At 42.2% G+C, this 18,242-nt stretch overlaps 1 protein-coding gene across 3 annotated transcripts in view; it reads left to right on the top strand.

Annotated features, from left to right (window-relative positions):
• The first annotated feature begins 4,611 nt into the window (after positions 1-4,611).
• ADTRP (androgen dependent TFPI regulating protein) overlaps positions 4,612-18,242 on the top strand; it is a 102,438-nt gene continuing 88,807 nt past the window's right edge. For all 3 annotated transcript variants that reach the window (XM_063707335.1, XM_055391812.2, XM_055391817.2), the window contains exons 1-4: positions 4,612-4,700; positions 8,483-8,577; positions 14,972-15,268; positions 16,805-17,105. The gene's annotated coding sequence lies outside the window, so the exon portion shown is untranslated. The remainder of the gene's footprint in view (positions 4,701-8,482; positions 8,578-14,971; positions 15,269-16,804; positions 17,106-18,242) is intronic.

The raw sequence follows: 18,242 nt of genomic DNA, 5'->3' as shown, positions 1-18,242 counted from the left end.
TTATTATATGCCTTTCTTTCAAGTACACACATACATCCACCAAAGTCAGCCCAGCCCTTTTTAGGGGGAATGTTTCTGGCAGAAATAATTACTCTATACTTATTGCTGCTGGAGTTGTGGCCCCACGGGGAAACAGGAGGTACAAGGAAATGAGGTGGAGCTGCTGGGGAAAACGAATGGGCAGTGAGCAATTTACAAAGGGCTCGGTTTGGTCTACTTGGAGAGAGGAGTGTATATTTTAGAATATCACATGTAATTAACACCGGAAGAGGGGAATGAAATGGTTCACACCAGTGATTCCAGGGAGCTTTTGTATGAAACAGACGAAGGGGAAAAAACCTGATTAGGCACTGGCTTTAAGTACAGTTTCCTTGTATTTCCTTTTTCATCTTTACCATATAATAACATAGCTTAAAATTAGTTCTGACAGCTAATCAGAATGAGTGGCTCTTTCTTTTCCTGGAGTGGTTAACAAGTACTGTGCATTTTGCCAACACTGCACACTGCTCAATGGATATAAGAAGAAAAGAATGGATTAGTTACTTGGTGGCATGCAGCTCTGCATCTCTCTTCAGTTGAATCAGAGGGATCCTGTGGTACCAGGGTCTGTGATGTGTCCGAGGGCAGTGTGGAAATGTTGTCATCCAGCACTGCTACATGGGCGACTCCTCCTCCCTGCTGGCCCAAATGCTTACCTCCCAGCCGGCTCCAATGCCTCCCACTCACAGTTACTTCGGCTTCTGATGGTGCACTGGAAATCTGTACTGTAAAGATGGAGTGTTGAACTAAATTTAGGCTGTTGAATGATAAAGCAGGAAGTAGCCCAAGACAGAAATACAAAATCAAATCAAACTCTCTCTTCAAGAGAAGAAGCTGGGACCCAGGAGGATGTCTCAGAACAGGACAAATATTTGCATGTGATCGGCAGAGGTGAGGCATGGTCATCCAGGTGAGCGGGCAGGGGCTCCCCTCCACAAGGAGTCTCCTTTACTTGGTTGAAGACAGTTTGTTAGTCTTACGGAGTTGCTTTTCTAGTTTGTAATGCAAAAGGATGATCATTGCTAAACAAAGATGTGATAGAATGGAGTGGAGTTAAAGAGCTCTAAGGCTTCCCAAATGAAAACTGTACAAAGGCACACAATGATTGCCCCACCAACTAAAAATACTAGCAGCAGCAAAAGTGGCCCAAAGGTGGGATCTGGGCCAAGCACAGCCCACAGAATTCCAAAGTCAGCCCTAGAGTTGCATCATGTTTAAAATCCCAAGTATCTCTGAGACTGTGGCTCCCGACATGTCCCCTCTGAGGAAAGGACCCAGGGGAAGGGTTCTGGGCTTAACAGGAAAACATGGCAAGCTGAGGCCTGGAAGGTGAGTGGGCAGAGCCTCCTAAGTGGAGAGGAGCCATGTCCAAGCCAACAAGCTGGGCAGCCTGATTATGCCCCAGTAGGCTCTTGGCTGGCCTCCAGGAAGTTCTCCCTTTTACATCAGCTGTTGAGGGAGGAGTAGGCACTCCCATTCTCAAGGCCAGTTCCAGAGGCAAGTAAGCCCTTGAAATTGGAATGAGACTTCTTTAGTGCAGACAGATGTCCTAGCATTTCAGAACTGTGTTTTATTGCATCCATGCAAGATGGTCAAAGAGGAAAAAGAAACCTTTAAAATTGCTTTAAAAATGCACAGGCTATATTTTGGCTAAATGGATACTTGTCCTGCTTTTTATTTGTTGCAATAAAATACACACAACATAAAACATATTTTAATCATTTTAGGGTATGCAGTTCAGTGGCATCAAGTTAACCCATAATATTCATAAGCATCACCGTCAACTAGTTCCAGGACACTTTCATTAACGTAAAAGAGAACTTGTTATCCATTAGCAGTCACTCTCCATTCCCACGTCCCCCCAGCCCCTGGCAACCATGAATCTACTTTCTGTCTCTATGGATTTGCCTGTTTTGGATATTTCATTTAAGTGGAATCATACAGTATGTAGCCCTTTGTGTCTGACTTCTTTCACTTAGCATAATGTTTCTAAGATTCACAGAAAATGCAGCATGTATCAGTATTTCATTCCTTTAATGGTTGAATAATATTTCTTTTTATGTAGATAACTCATTTTGTGTATCCATTCATCAGTAAATGGACATTTGAGTTGTTTATGCCTTTTGGAAGTTGTGAATAGTGTTGTTGTAAACATTCATGTAAAGATATTTGTTTGATTGTCTTTTTTCAGTTATTTTGAGTATATACCTAGGAGTGGAATTGCTGGGTTATATGATAATTCTGTGTTTAACTTATTAATGAACTCCCAAACTGTTTTCCGTAGAGGCTGTACCGTTGTACACACTCACCAGTGGTAGATGAGGATTCCAATTTCCCCAAATCCTTGCCAACACGGTGTTTTCTGCATTCTTAATTATCATTGCCATCCTAGTGAGTATGAAGTGGTGTCCATTCTGGGTTTGATTTGCATTTCCCTAATGACTCAGGATGCTGAGCATCTTTTCACGTGCTTGTTGGCCATTTGTATATCTTCTTTGGAGAAATGACTTTTCAAGTCCTTTGCCCATTCTTAAATTGGATTTGTTGTTGTTGTTGTTGTTGTTGTCAGAGGTTTTTTTGTTTGTTTGTTTTGTTTTGTGTGTGTGTGTGTGGCTTTTTTTTTTTTTTTTTTTGACGGAGTCTCGCTCTATTGCCAGGCTGGAGTGCAGTGGCGCCATCTCAGCTCACTGCAACCTCCGCCTCCTGGGTTCAAGCGATTCTTCTGCCTCAGCCTCCCAAGGAGATGGGACTACAGGCGCGCACCACCACGCCCAGCTAATTTTTGTATTTTTAGTAGAGATGGGGTTTCACCATTTTGGCCAGGATGGTCTTGATGTCTTGATCTCATGATGCGCCCACCTCGGCCTCCCAAAGTGCTGGGATTACAGGTGTGGGCCACCTCACCCGGCCGAGTTCTTTTTGTACATTCTGGATACTGGAACCTTACCAGACATGAGATTTATAAATATCCTCTCTCATTCTGTAGGTTATGTATTTACTGTCTTGATTGTCCTGTTTTTAAAGAGAACATACTAAACAAAGCACTTAGGTGCCATTGGGAAAAGAATACCAAACAGGATAGTAACAGGCATAAAAGTTTTGAGCTAAGGGAAGTCTCCTCACTGTCATTTGTTTTCTCTCCTGGCTATCAATAGACAGCTCATATCCAAAGCTTCCTTGAACTAACCATAGTGTATTAGGTCGTTCTTGCACTCCTATAAAGAAATACCTGAGGCTGGGTAATTTATAAAGAAACGATGTTTAATTGGCTTATGGTTCTGCAGGCTATACAAGAATGACGCTGACGTCACCTGGCTTCGGGGAGGCCTCTGGAAGCTTACAATCATGGTGGAAGGAGAAGTGGGAGCAGGCCAAAGCAGGGGCAAGAGAAGGAAACTGCCACACACGTTTAAATGACCAGATCTCACAAGAACTCAGTTATGATTGCAAGGCAGTACCAAGGGGATGGTGCTAAACCATTCATGAGAAATCCACCCCCATGATCCAGTCACCTCCCACCAGGCCCCACAGCCAATATTGCGGATCACATTTCAACATGAGATTTAGGCAGGGACACACATCCAAACTATGTCATATAGCAACAATACATTGTGTAAAGACTCTATATGCCAGCCACGGCTCATAGGTATGGGGATTTAGTAACACATGCCTTACGTGTATTTTTCTCCTGTTCTTGTAGATACCTTGCAATATAAGGGTTATTATTTCTGTTGTATAGATGAGGAAACTGAGAAGCAGATATGTTAATGAGTGGACAAAGACCTCACTGCTCACAAGTGGCAGAGTCAGGACCCAAACTCAGGTCTGTCTGACTTGAAAGCCAGAACTTATCCTACTCACTCACCAGTTTGGTACATTTTGCTCTGGGGTCCTTAGGGCCTCCATGAGTTCATTTGGGGCCTTTCTGGCCATACAGAGGAGGACCAACAGAGGGTTTGGGTCTCTGGGGCCAGCACACAGTTTAATTAGGGCAAGCCTGCTTCGATCTCATTTCTAATCTGTGATTTTTGAATATGATTGTGTTTGGGCAGGAAAAAAAAGAGAGGTGTCTGGTGCTTTAAAACGTGTTTGAAATCCACTGCGAAATCATGTTACTTCATGGAAGAAAATCCCAAAGCTCTTGCAGCCTCTTGTAAAATAGAGGTTTCATTAAAGGATGGCTTTTTCTAAGCCTTATAGATAGAAACGTGGTATTGTATTTGTACACACTTGCAGTCACACATGTGCACAAATACACACACACACAACCTCCCTCCACTCCCCAATTCCTGTGCATTCCAATTCCCTACTCCAGACAGAGGATGCCAGCTCCAGGGGAAGTTGCCTCTGAACGCCCATTCACCAAAAAAAAAAGGTGGCTCTTGCCAGCAATTGCACCCACACTTCCCAGCAGTCCTGGCTGTTGCCATTCATTGGTCAGGTATGATGCTGCCTGCTTACCTTTGACAGCCTTCCCAGCAGCCAACCAGCCCAGAGAGTCTCCAAACCAGAGCCACCTTTCTTGCGAAGTGAGTTCCCACCCACCCGAGAGGGAGATCCTTAGCTCCTCATCATCGCCAGTCATGATGGTGATGATACTCTGGAAGAGATCCATTCTGTGGAAACCCCACAAGGTGAGGCCACGTCTAAATAGCTTACAGGTGAGTGTCCTTCCTCCCTGCCTGACCACTGGCTTGGATGGAGAGGCGGTTGCATGGCCAGGTGAGGGGGCCGCGGGGCTGTGCACTCCCACATCACATTTCTGATTTTCCAGACAGCATGTCTCAGCAGGGTGCTGATCTGGGCCTGGAAATCCCCGTCCAGAGTGTTGATCTCTGTCTTGAGCTCTTTGCATTTCCCTTGTTAGGAGATTAGGGCTGTCCGACAAGTTCGTCGGAGGTTATTGCAGGCGTCTGAGGTGCCAGCGTGGGAGGGTGAACAGTTGCCGAGAGGGTGAGGGGCTTTGAAGTGGGTGGGCAGGAAGGTGGATTTGTGAAGTTTCTCAGAACTGCAACTTGGTTTTCTGAAAATTTATCCTGTGCGCCAATAAATTGTTGCCAGATGTCTGCTCCAATACAGTTCTAGCGTGAGATCACATGAAGATATTTAATGCCATTAACTGCTTTGGTCAGAAATGAGGAAGGGGTGCTGGGGAGGCTTCCTGCCCACTAGGTAAATTGGGATCCAAGAGCAGAAAGACTTTTTGTCTTCCATTCCTAGTTTTCTACAGCTTAAACACATATAGGACATTTTATTTCATTTTGCTCTCAAACATTACCCAACTCACCGTGGCGATTTATTAACAAACTCCTAGGGTAGACAGTGCTTCCTGGACCCTTAGGAACTGACAATGACAAAAGGGGCTCACAACCTGCAGAAAGAAACTGCCGAACAGGCAGGTGCCAGCAAGTTGTGTTTTCCAAATCATTGGCAGGTGCTTCTCATCTCTTAACCCCCGCCAGTGGCTTGCCTGTGAACCACTCCTTCTCTAATGTAGCCTAAACTTTCCCAAGTTTCCAACCACTGAAGTCACTGGTAGATTCACCACCCAATATGGGGCTCCTGCTACTGCAGGCCACTGGTAAGATACAGACAGCATTGCAGACTCAGAGGCTGAGGGATCTCCCTCTGAAGACCTAGATAATGCAAATCCAATGAGACGCAGATGAGAGCAAGCCGGGCTTTGTCCTGCCCTGTGCTGCCTTGGTGCACACACCCACGCCTGGCTACGCCCGACTCACCTATCCAGATGAGCAGCGGCAGCCCCAGGCAGAGGTCACTTGCAATCTTCCACAGCTGTGGAACATTGAATGCCATGAAGTTTAGAAAACGCCCCTTTCTCTCTCTCACCTATTTTCCTTTAGAAGCCTAGGGGTCCAATTGTAATTGAGTTTTTTCTTTACAATCAGGGAGTTTTTTCTTTACAATCTTTACCCTGATACGGAATAAAACGAAGGGTTTTAGCACAGCCCAGCCTGCATGGTTTCCCAGCATCTCAGGTGTTTACACATGTGGTGGTGCCTAGTCTTTTGGTGGCGTGATCCAGCAGGGAGTCATGGAGGAGAGGAGAGGACACCTCCCCCGCCCCCATATCCCCACACTATTGGCTGCTCCCCCTGCCACTCAGCAAAGCCTGACTTCCCTCTGCTACCCTCGCCACAGCTCCTCTTCACTTGCTAGGGATGAAATCAGCCCATAGGCACCTAGTGTGAACCCAAACGTATCTGAGACAGATCTCAATCAGTTCAGAAAGTTTATTTTGCCAAGTTTAAGGATGCACCCTTGATACAGCCTCAGGAGGTCCTGACATGTTCCCAAGGTAGTCAGGGCACCCACACCTGGTTTTATACATTTTGGGGAGACATGAGACATCAGTCAATATGTGTAAGGTGTACATTGGTTTGGTCCGGAAGGGCGGGACAAGTTGAAGCAGGGGAGGGGGCTTCCAGGGCATAGGTAGCTAAAAGACAAATGGTTGCATTCTTTTGAGTCTCTGATTAGCCTTTCACTGAATACACAATTTACCTGCGAGAGGAGAAGAGAGGAATAATCACTATGCCTTAGTTTGGAAACAACAGGGCAAAGGAAGCCATCAGATATGCATTTGTCTCACGTGGGCAGAGGGATGACTTTGAGGTCCGTCTGTCCTTTGTCCACAAGGAATTTTCTTGTTAGCGAATCATAAAGCAGTTATCTCATTGTAGCTATCTTATTTAGGACGAAGTGGGAGGAAGTTCCCAGCTTGACTTCCCTTTGGCTTACTCATTGTGGGCTCCTGAGATTTATTTTCCTTTCACACTGACAAACACTGAAAACCATCCCAAGACACAAGAAAGGGGAAAATGAGTTTTCCTGGGGGTACATGGAAGCCCCAGAAGGAAGGAGACAGCAGGGCGAAGTGACAGAGCGGTCCATGACAGTAGGTCAAGGCATTGAAAGTAAACCATCTATATCATGATTTTTTGGAATGTCCTAGCTGTTAGGTCTTCCTATTGAACCAAACTGACAAATCTCAGGGATCCTGGGCTAGAAATCCCATGGATTTGATTTAGAATGATCTCCAGAAAACTGTTCCCTGAGGACTAACAAGATTTCAACCGGCAGCAAATAACAGATTTACACTTGAGGGTATGCCCTACACGGAATCAGGAAGCTAGAACTGCCCCCCACTCACATCGTGTGAGTCTCCCTAAAGCTTTCCCGCAGCTCTGAACTTTCGTAACACAGGCCTCAGGCACCATTTCACAATGATCACAGAGCACAATTGTATACCATGTGTTAGACATATAAAATATGGTTAGTGCAAACATGCTCACTAAATTAACTATGGCTTGCCAAATTAATTCCTGTAAGCAAAGAGAAAGAAATTCAATTTTCTAACCAATTATGCTTATTGATTTCTCAAGGTTAGGCCTCAAAGAAAAATGCAGAAAGGGTAAAAATTGCCATAGGACTTTATGAAGAAACTGTATTTGAAATATGATTTTATTTCTACTTCAGCAATAACTGTCATTCAGTTTATCGATGAGTAGATCTAGGGTCTCACTTTTAGGAGAAGGTGTATTGTGTGTTCACACTGGGATACAGACAGATCTGGGTATGTTTAGGATCTGAGAAATAGGCTTACAGATTTGGGGTCTTAAGAGCTTTTTAGTAAATAAATTATCCAACTCCTCCCCACAACCCAAATTAAGTAACTCATCTGTAGCAAGTAGCAAAATGTACACCTGGAAGTCTGTCTTGTGATTCCTACATTCTTTCTGTGCCACAGTAATATGTTTACCTTGTGATCATATTTCACACTTGACCTAAATCTCATTGTGAACCAGGAACCAAGATGTCCATTTTAAAACATTCTTTTTTGAGGGGGCACAAATGGCACGTTTGTTAACAAGACACGAATTTAGAAATAATTGTTTGGAGGTGTAAGATTGAAAAGGTGTAATTTATAAAGTGTCATTTAGTTTATTAAAATATGTGCATTCAAAACAAACTTCCACTTTGAGAGAGACAAAAGGAAAACCAATTCTGTTTAGCACCTTTGGTAGAAACCTGGCCTCATGTTTGCACACACCCACTCCCAAACCCACACACCCTCCTTCCATTGCCCTATCCCTACCAATTCTGTGACAAAGGTCAAGCTTTTGAGCATGGTCACCATGTAATAAAGTCTGGACTATTTCACCCAATGCCAAGGTTGCTTTGGCAACCACCATTCTCACGCCTCCAATATTTCCTGGGGTTTAAGCACAGCCTGACCCCAGACTGCCTGTGTGGGTGGTGCTGTGGGGGAGGGGTTCTTATTACAAATGGTGATTATTGTCCCCTCCTCAGACCTATTAAATCAGAATCTCTTGGGGAGGGATCAGAAATCTCATTTTGTGTTTTTTCTGTTGTTGTTGTTGTTGTTATGGTTGAGACAGAGTCTTGCTCTTTCACCCAGGCTGGAGTGCTGTGGTGTTATCACAGCTCACTGCAGTTTCAAGCTCCTGGGCTCAAGTGATCTTACCTCAGCCTTCTGAGTAGCTGGGACTCCAGGTATGTACCACCATGCTCGGCTAATTTTAAAAATTAATTTTTTTTTTTTTTTTGCAAAGATGGGATCTCGCTATATTGCTCAGGCTGATCTTAAACTCCCATGCTCAAGTGATCCTCCTGCCTCGGTCTCCAAAGTGCTGGGATTATAGGTGTGAGCCACCGCACCTGGCTAAGAATCCTGTTTTTCTTAACAAGTTCTCTAAGTAATTCTTCTGCACAATAATGTTTGGTAACCACTTCCAGAAGATTGCAAATAAATTGATTTGTAAAGGAACTGGACCCAAGGCCTTGACTTCAGGCTCATATTTATCTCAGCAACTGGGCTGTAGTCTCTACCACCATCCTCCAACAGCCCAATGACAAGAAAAAGAAATGCTCAAAAATGTGATTAAATGGGAAGCAACAGAATAGGTGAGAGAAAAATCCAAGTAACAAATGCTAGACTGCTGAAAGTGGAATGGTTTTTAACTCTCCTCAGTGACTCAAAGACATCCAAGCCATCATTACTTGCAGAGCAATTGTGGTTTGGGTAACCAGTAGTATTGACATACATATATACTTTAATGTGGATGCTGACCTAAGTCAAATGAACCATGAGAACAGCAAAATGAAGCAAAATAAAAAGTAACAGTGGGATTCTTCTTCAAACAAATATGCCTTATTAATGTATGGATTGGCAGTAATTACCAATAAATATATATATATAGGGGACACAGCTCAAAATTTTTTACTGATAAGGGTGCATAGTCAAAAGTGTTCAGGACTTTGATAGTGGAGATCGATTTGAAAGGTAAAAAAATTAATTACAATATGGTGCTAATATATGGTCATACATGACCAATCTTAGAAGATATCTGTGTTTTAATAGAAAATGAGGCTTAGTCTGAAGGAATCCATCTTTGGTGGTGAATTTTGGGCTCTCTGATTGGCAGGTAGATGAGCTATGAGGCAGAGAAGTTTTACCAGGATAATTATATCCAGTAAGAAAGTTCTAGTGGTTCTTAACCACACCCTTGGCTGGGATCAGGAATTCAAGACAGTTATGATTTTTCAGTGGTCACCCAGTCACCTTTCCTTCTCCAGTGGGATTCAAAATGCAGTCAAGTCAGTTACTGGTGGGTTCTGCAGGTAGTGTGAGGACAAGTTTATTATAGAATGCATTACTGTAGTAGAATGAATCCATTTCATTATAGAACGCACATTTTCATGTATACTTAAAGGACACTATTACACTTAGGTTACCTTCCTTCCCCAAAAAGTTTCAGAGAAGTTTATTCCTCTTTATATTTTGTGTAACTTTATAAATTACATAAGGAATAGAGCACATGACTTGTATTAATCTAAAAATACATATACACACAGGATAAAGTGCAACACAGCAGAACATGTGTGCGACATTCACTTTCTTAACCCCCCACAGAAGAATTTTCTGAGTAAATGGAAATAATGTTGTTCTCTAGTGCATGAACATTAAATCCAACAAAGTCGGGTTATTTTTCCACACTGATATGTGTGGTTTTTGGCATTCATATATATATACACACATACATATATACTTATATATATGTATATATAAGTATATATGTATGTGTGTATATGTATATATAGTATATATGTATATATAGCATATATATGTATATATGTATATATAGTATATATGTATATATAGCATATATATGTATATATGTATATATATGTGTGTGTATATATGTGTGTGTGTGTGTGTGTGTGTGTGTATTGTGCGAGATCCAAGAATGCTGTCTTAGGGCCTGGATTGGGACCCCTTTCCAGTAACAACCTGGTAATCGCCCCCACTGCACTCAGCCTGGGCAACAGAGTGAAAACCTGTCTGAAAAAAAAAATGTATTTGAAAAAAAAAATGTATTTGAATGGACACTTCCACAAAGATGATATATGGGTGGCAAATAAATACATGCAAAAAATATTTTTTTCTTTTCTTGAGACAGGGTCTCACTCTGTTTTCCAGGCTGGAGTGTAGCAGTGCAATCTCAGCTCACTGCAGCCTTGACCTCCCCAGCTTCAGCCATCCTCTCACCTCAGCCTTCTGAGTAGCTGGGACTACAGGTGCATACCACCATGCCCAGTTAATTTTTAATTTTTTTTTGAGAGATGGGGTCTCACTATGTTGCCCAAGCTGGTCTTAAATTCTTGGGCTCAAGTGATCCACCTGGCTTAACCTCCTAAAGTGATAGGATTACAAGCATAAGCCACTGCACCCGGCTGCTAAAATGTTAAACATGATTAGTCATTAGGGAAATGCAAATTAAAACCAAAGTGTAATACCACTACACATCTATTAGAATAGCTTAAAAAAAAAACAACAACAAACCCAAGTTCTGGCAAGAATGCAAAGTGACTGGAATGCTCATATAATGTAGTAGCCATACAGAACAATATAGTCTCTTTGGGAAACAATTTGGCAGTTTCATATAAATTTAAACATTTATCATAAAACCCAGAAATCCCACTCCTAGGTATTTACCCAAGAGAAATGAAAATTTATAGCTGGGGATGCTGGTGTGTACCTGTAGTCGCAACTACTCAGGAGGCTGAGGTGGGAGAATTGCTTGAGTCCAGGAGTTCTGGATCAGCCTGAGCAACATAGTGAGACCAGTCCCTGTCCCCAAAACAGTTTTTTAAAAGAGAAAATCTATGTTTATAGCAGCTTTATTCATAAATGAGAAAAATTGGAAAAAAACCCAGATGTACCTAAATCAGAGCATAACTAATATGTGGTACATCCATCAGTGAAGTGTTATTTAGCAATAAAAAGGAATGACTATTGATGTATAGAGCATCGTGGACATGTATCAATTGTCTTATGCTAAATGAAAGAAGCTAAACTCAAAACCTTCATACCTTATGTTTCCATTTATATATTTTGGGAAAGTTAAAACTATAGGGACAGGGACGGGGAGGTGGCTCATGCCTGTAATCCCCACACTTTGGGAGGCCAAGGTGGGAAGCTCACTTGAGGCCAGGAGTTGGAGATCATCCTGGGCAAGATGGTAACGGTGAGACCCCAAATCTACAAAAAAGCTTTTTTTTTTGTTTTGTTTTTTGGTTTTTTAAATTAGCTGGGCATGGTGGCACAAGCCTGTAGTCCCAGCTACTCAGTTGGCCAAAGCAGGAGAATTGCTTGAGCCCAGGAGTTTGAGGCTGCAGTGAGCTGTGATCGTACAACTGAATTCCAGCCTGGATAAGAGAGTGAGACCACATCTCTAAAATAAAAAAATTAATAATAAAAAATAAAAACTGTGGGGATAGAAAACAGATCAGTAGTTGCCAGGGACAGGGCCTGGGGAAAGTTTGGCTATAACTGGGCCCAGGGAACTGTGGCTGAGGGAACTGTTTTACATCTTATGAGACAGAGTTTTGCTCTTGTTGCCCAGGCTGGAGTGCAGTGGTGCGATCTTGGCTCACTGCAGCATCCGCCTCCCGGGTTCAGGCAATTCTCCTGCCACAGACTCCCGAGTAGCTGGGATTACAGGTGCACACCACCACTCCCAGCTAATTTTTTGTATTTTTTTAGTAGAGATGGGGTTTTGCCATGTCAGCCAGGCTTGTCTTGAACTCCTGGCCTCAGGTGATCCACCCGCTTCGGCCTCCCAAAGTGTTGGGATTACAGGCGTGAGCCACCGTGCCCGGCCCGGCTCGGCTTTTTACTGAGATTTTACATAGACTACTTCACTTGTAAGGGTCAACCCTGTGGTCTCACCAATTCAATAATTTTTAAAAACATTTATTTGTACTTTGCTTGGGAAGGAAAGCTCAGTTATTTACCTATCTCTTCATTTCCTTTTGAATCTACACTGTAGCTGCTACATGTCTATTTCATGCTTCCAAAAATGCCAAACGTATTTTGAAAAGGGATCCAGTTTAGGGTGATCAAATGTCTTAGTTTGCCCAGAACAGTTCCGGTTTTAGTGCTAAAACTCTCACATTCCAAGGAACCCCTCTCCCGGGTAAACGGGGATGGTTGAGGTAGCCACTAGCCCCATGGGGCTGTTTAAGTCTCCAAATTTTAAAATAGAATAAAATTAAAACTTTAGTTTCTCTGTTGCATTAGCCACATTTCAAGGGCTCTATGACTACACGTGGGCACCTCATGGGACAACGGAGAGACAGAAATTTCCATCATTGCAGACGGTTCTGTTGGATAGTGCTGAGCTAGAGGGTATTTCTGGTAATCGCCTAGAACTAACATCCTTTAAAACTGTGCCCTAGTCAAGTGCTAAGCAATCTCATGTGATGTGGCTGGCACCTCAGTGAATGCACAGAGCGTACTGGGTCAGCAAAGCCGCAGTGAAAACTTTTGTCTTTTAGAGTTTGCATATCCTGATGCATCAGGCTTCTGGGACTATGTCCTCATCTTCTTAGAGCCCAGGAATTTATAAACAGTTTTTGGCATTTAGTGGAAATTGGGGACATGGCAGGAGAAACATTTAACATGACAGCAAGAAAAGATAATTTGGCTCTTTTAAATTGGGCATGAGGCATGAGGGTCACACTAATTTTGTTCCCATTTATAGATTTTTTTCCTTGACATGCAGCATAGCAGAGAGGATCAAATTGAGTCAAATTGAGTTAGAGCTAAAGGAGCTCAGGCACAAGGAAAACCACCTTTGGAATGAACAGCTTTTAAGTCCATTTCATCCCTCACCCAAATAATGGGCTATAAAGTTGGATGGGAACTACAAAGTGGTCACAGTCATAGGGAGATGTTTGGCAACATCTCTCCTCCCCCAGGGCAAAGGCAAATTAGAAACAGAGACAGAGACAAACTGCTTGTCTGTTTAAAGATTCAGTGCTGAAGAATGTAATTGTGAGCATAGGGGTTTATCTGTTTCATAACATGTTATTGAAGACCTACAGAATTCTGTCCTTGCTCTTCAGTCATTCACAGTCTAGTGGGGACTCTAACGTATTTACTAATTTTAAAAAATATAAGATTTAATGTAACAAATGATGATTTATGAAGATAGCAATGATAATGATGATGGTGATAGTGATGGTGGTGATGATGATAATAAGTAACATTTATTGGGCGCTTTCCAGGTGTCAAGCTCTATTCTAAGTGCTTTACATGAAGAAGTACAAGACAATACTCTGGGAATAGAGTTGCTAGAGGGATCCTCAAGTGAAAATACAGCATTCTATTTTTCAAGATTTCTCAGAAATGCAGTATATAAACAAAGCAAAATCCTTTTATAAGTCATTTAGAGAAACAGCATAGTAGAGCCATTTCGGCAATAAATTTTATTTTTTTAAATGACCTTTTTATTTTGGAATAATTTTAGATTTATAGAACAGTTGCAAAGATAGTACAGAGAGTCCCCATATGATAATGGATTTTTGAGTCAGACAGCCATGGCCTTAAGTCCCAGTTCTGCTGTTTATCCACTGTGCGTCCTTGGACCAGTTATTTAAACACTCATATCCTCAGATGTAGCTTCCTTGATTATAATATAGCACAATAACCCTTGCTTTAGAGGGTTGTAGGAAACAAAAAGTGAGAGAATGTGTGTAAAGTGCATGCACATACTTAAGCCATATTGACAGGCCTAATAAACATTAGTACTTATTTTTATTTATATAGATGGTATATTTGTTATTAAAAAATAAAATAATATGTTACAATAATTTTAAATGGGCTGATGTTTACTAATTACACACACACACATTCCTTCTCTCTCCACCACCCTGCCTCAAAGAGACAGGTAATGATAATTCACCAACTTGCGACTTTAGGTCAACTGCAGTCGCTCTTTTCAATTCCTAAGAAATTGCAGGGGCCAGTGGGAAATTCTAAGTTGTTACAGTCTTAATGGAAAGCCCCAGGTCAAGAGTGAAGACTTTTCTTCAGTTTAAAAGCTAATGTTGGCCTTAAGACAACTGTGAAATATATTTGGAAATTGTTCTCACCAAATGTTTTCTGGAAAGAATTCCGGCTGCTAGCAATTGAAAGCCTAGTGATAGATTTAGCACCTCGGCCATGCTGAAGAAACACTGCAGAAGTTGTTCCGGCAAACACATTTTCTAGCAATGGGGTACTTGTTGTGGGCCACACGGGCATTCTGGCCAGGTTGTGGCTGTGAGGACAGACATTCTCCAGGTGCTTCCGATCCTAAAACCTAACGCTTACTGAGCGCTTATGACCTCAGAGGCTCTGTCTTTAGTACTCCACGAGCACTGTCTCCTCCAATCCACACAGCAATGCTGTAAGTTGTGTATTATTATCATCATCCCCATTTCATAGTTGAGGAAACTGAGACACAGAGAGTTTCATGAACATGCCCATGGCCACACGGTTGGGAACAAGTGAAGCCAGGGTTTGTTTGTTTGTTTGTTTGTTTGTTTGTTTGTTTTGTAGAGATGGAGTCGCTCTGTCACCCAGGCTGGAATGCAGTGGCGTGATCTCGGCTCACCGCAACCTCCACCTCCCGGGTTCAAGCAATTCTCCTGCCCCAGCCTCCTGAGTACCTGGGACTATAGGTGCCAGCCGCCACTCCCAGCTAATTTCTTTTGTATTTTAATAGAAACGGGGTTTCACCATGTTGCCCAGGCTGGTCTCAAACTCCTGAGCTCAGGTAATCCACCCACCTCGGCCTCCAAAAGTGCTAGGATTATAGGCATGAGCCACCATGCCCGGCTGAAGCCAGGATTTGAGGTAGGTAACTTAAGACTTAGGACTCACACTCTCGGCCACCATTTGAAAATCTTTTGCCTTGATTAGCTTTGGAATTCACACTTCTTCAGAAGCCAGCATTTCACTGCAGGCCAGCAGCCTCATGAAAATATAACAGAAAATGATTCGAGAGCCCCTCAAGTCAACTGGTAGCTGTCAGACATTTCCTCAGGCATCCTCTCATTCATGGCATCCTAAGGATGACGCTAGTGGTAGACAACAGACCCTTGAACAGCAAGAGCCCAGGCTGCAGGTTAGACTCTCCTACTTGGCCACGTAGCCTGATGGCTTCTGGACTCTGTGTTCTCTTTTTGCTCCTGATCCAGTGCTCATTTTGAAAGTTACAGCCAGATGGATGAAAACAGGGATTGTCACATTTGCCCTATTCAAGGGCCAAGGACTACATAAAAACTGTTTTATGTTACCACAGTGGTGGGGAGGGTATTGTCATGCAATGAATCCCTGAAATGAGGTTACTGGATGCGGTGCAGTAATTATTGCTTTCCAGAACAGAAAAAAAAAAAAAAGCTACCTCCCCAGCACTTCAAGCAAGTTCATTGAGAAAGCAGCCTCATGGTTTGAGGATAGCCTTGAAGATAAATGGCTACACTCCATCTACGACCTATGTAGGCCTTTCCCAAATCATTTTGACATCACTCCCTCTGAATGTTAGAAGGTAAACACAGGAGGGGAAAGGGCAAAACATGGTGGAAAGAAATTTTGATATCGTTCAACCAAAGTATACAAGGGAACAGGTACTGGAGTCTAGGGTCAGGAGACAGTTGCTCTAACCAGCTGATAATCAGCTGTACTTCTGTCCACGGAGCTCACGTCTACAAAACATTATTATCCTCAGCAGGCCAGGGTTCAAAGAAATCTTTCTTTGAAAATAAGAGAGAGAAGCTAATTTTATTTTACACTGGTGTGTGGTTTATTTTGGGCACCCACAAAACAAACTGGACTCATGCTGAGTGGCCTATAACACCATGAGCATTCTAGAGGAGATTGGTGGAAAATGCTTAGTGTCCATGAACCTTAACCAACTAGATAATGTGCGATCCCAGATGATTTATTAATCTGCAATAATGCAGACTTGTTTAGCAAGGAGAAAATACCATGGAGGCCGATGGGTGTGACCTTCAACTTCAGCCGTTTTGTAAACAAGTGTTCTATGAGGTTTCGTTTTATTTTCACACAGTTTGAGGATGGCTTTCTATCCACAGGGCAGTAAACGATTAACCAAAATAGCTCCTTTTAACCAAATGAGTGTGAGGAACTCTGAGCAATCTGGCAGCTTTTTTTTTTTTTCAAGATAAGGAGATTTTAAAAAGCACAGCAACATTTTTCTTGCTTTTATGAAACACTGCCCTGTGCTTCCAGGCAGAAAAGCAAAAACTTTTGAAAGGTCATGTGATGTCATTTCAGCAATGTAGAAAAAAAAAAATCAACTAACAACCAAAAAAGATAATGATCTTTGACAGCATGTTTTGTGTTTTTGTTTGTTTGTTTGTTTTTTAGACAGAGTCTCACTCGGTCGCCCAGGCTGGAGTGCAGTGGTGCAATCTTGGCTCACTGCCACCTCTGCTTCCCAAGTTCGAGCGATTCTTATGCCTCAGCCTCCTGAGTAGCTGGGACTACAGGCACCTGCCACCATGCCCAGCTAATTTTTCTATTTTTAGTAGAGACGGGGTTTCACCGTGTTGGCCAGCCTGGTCTCGAACTCCTGACGTCGTGATCTGCCTGCCTCAGCCTCCCAAAGTGCTGGGATTACAGGCGTCAGCCACCGTGCCCGGCCTGACAGCATGTTTTAAAGCAGAATGTAAGTATGTACACAAACATGTGTAATTCTGAAAGGATTTCACTTTGAAATTGAATGCCTTAATAAAGACGACTTGTCCGTGAAGGGCTAAATTAATCTCTGAGCTGTGTTATACAGGAAATCAAATCCTGGTCTATCATAGGCGTCATCATTGAGATCTTCCATGAGGGCAAGTGTGGGCAGATATAGAAAGAAGCAAATAAAGCCTTTTCCTCTTCCCAGGGAAAGGAGTTGCTTCAGAAAAACACTGGATAAGGCCATAATGTGCTTCTATAAGGCTTTAGAAGAGTTTCCATCTGCCTCGCCTCATAGGATCATGCCGTGTCTCACACTGGGGACACTGAATTTTTCTGGTTTTGAGAGCAATGGTCCTCAACTGGAGGTGATTTTCTCCCCCAGGAAACTTTTAGTAATGTCTAGAGACATTTTTGGTTATCACACTGGGAGCCCCCATGGTACTAGATAAACCAAACAGATGAATCTAGCATCACAAAGACCCAGAAAATTAAACTGTCATCAGAATCATCGTGTACAAAAGTCAGGCCAGGACCCATGTACCAAACCTAAGCAGGGTGGCTGACTACTAAAATAAAATATTTAAATAAAACTTAGAGTCTCCAAATAGTCAAAATACAAAATGTCCAGGTTAAAAACAGAATAAATAATAACCTTGGCAGATTACTCATTGCAGAGTTGCTCACACTCATTTGGTTAAAAGGAATTATTCTGGATACAACTGAAAAGTAATAGTTATACCAAGAATCAGGAAAATCACAACTTTAATGAAAACAAGATAATCACTGACACAGAGGTGAATCAGATACTGGAATTATCTGATAAAGACTTTAAGGCAGTTATTATAAAAATGCTTTAATGAACAATTATGAATTCTTGAAACAAAAATAGAAAATATCACCAAAGAAACTGAAGTTATTTAAAAAGAACCAATGGGAATTATAGAACTGAAAAATATAATAACAGAAATAAAAACTCACTGGATGAGCTCAATAATAGAATGGAGATGACAGAGGATAGAATCAAAAAACTTCAAAATAGATGAATAGAATTTACCTAATCTGAAAAACAGACAGAAAATATCCTGGAAAAAAAAATGAACAGATCTTCAAGGAGCTGTAG

This window comes from Gorilla gorilla, chromosome 5, assembly GCF_029281585.2.
Source record: "Gorilla gorilla gorilla isolate KB3781 chromosome 5, NHGRI_mGorGor1-v2.1_pri, whole genome shotgun sequence".
NCBI classification, from domain to species: domain Eukaryota; kingdom Metazoa; phylum Chordata; class Mammalia; order Primates; family Hominidae; genus Gorilla; species Gorilla gorilla.
The sequence above is the reverse complement of the archived record's forward strand: the minus strand, read 5'-3'. Positions and strand labels throughout refer to the sequence as shown.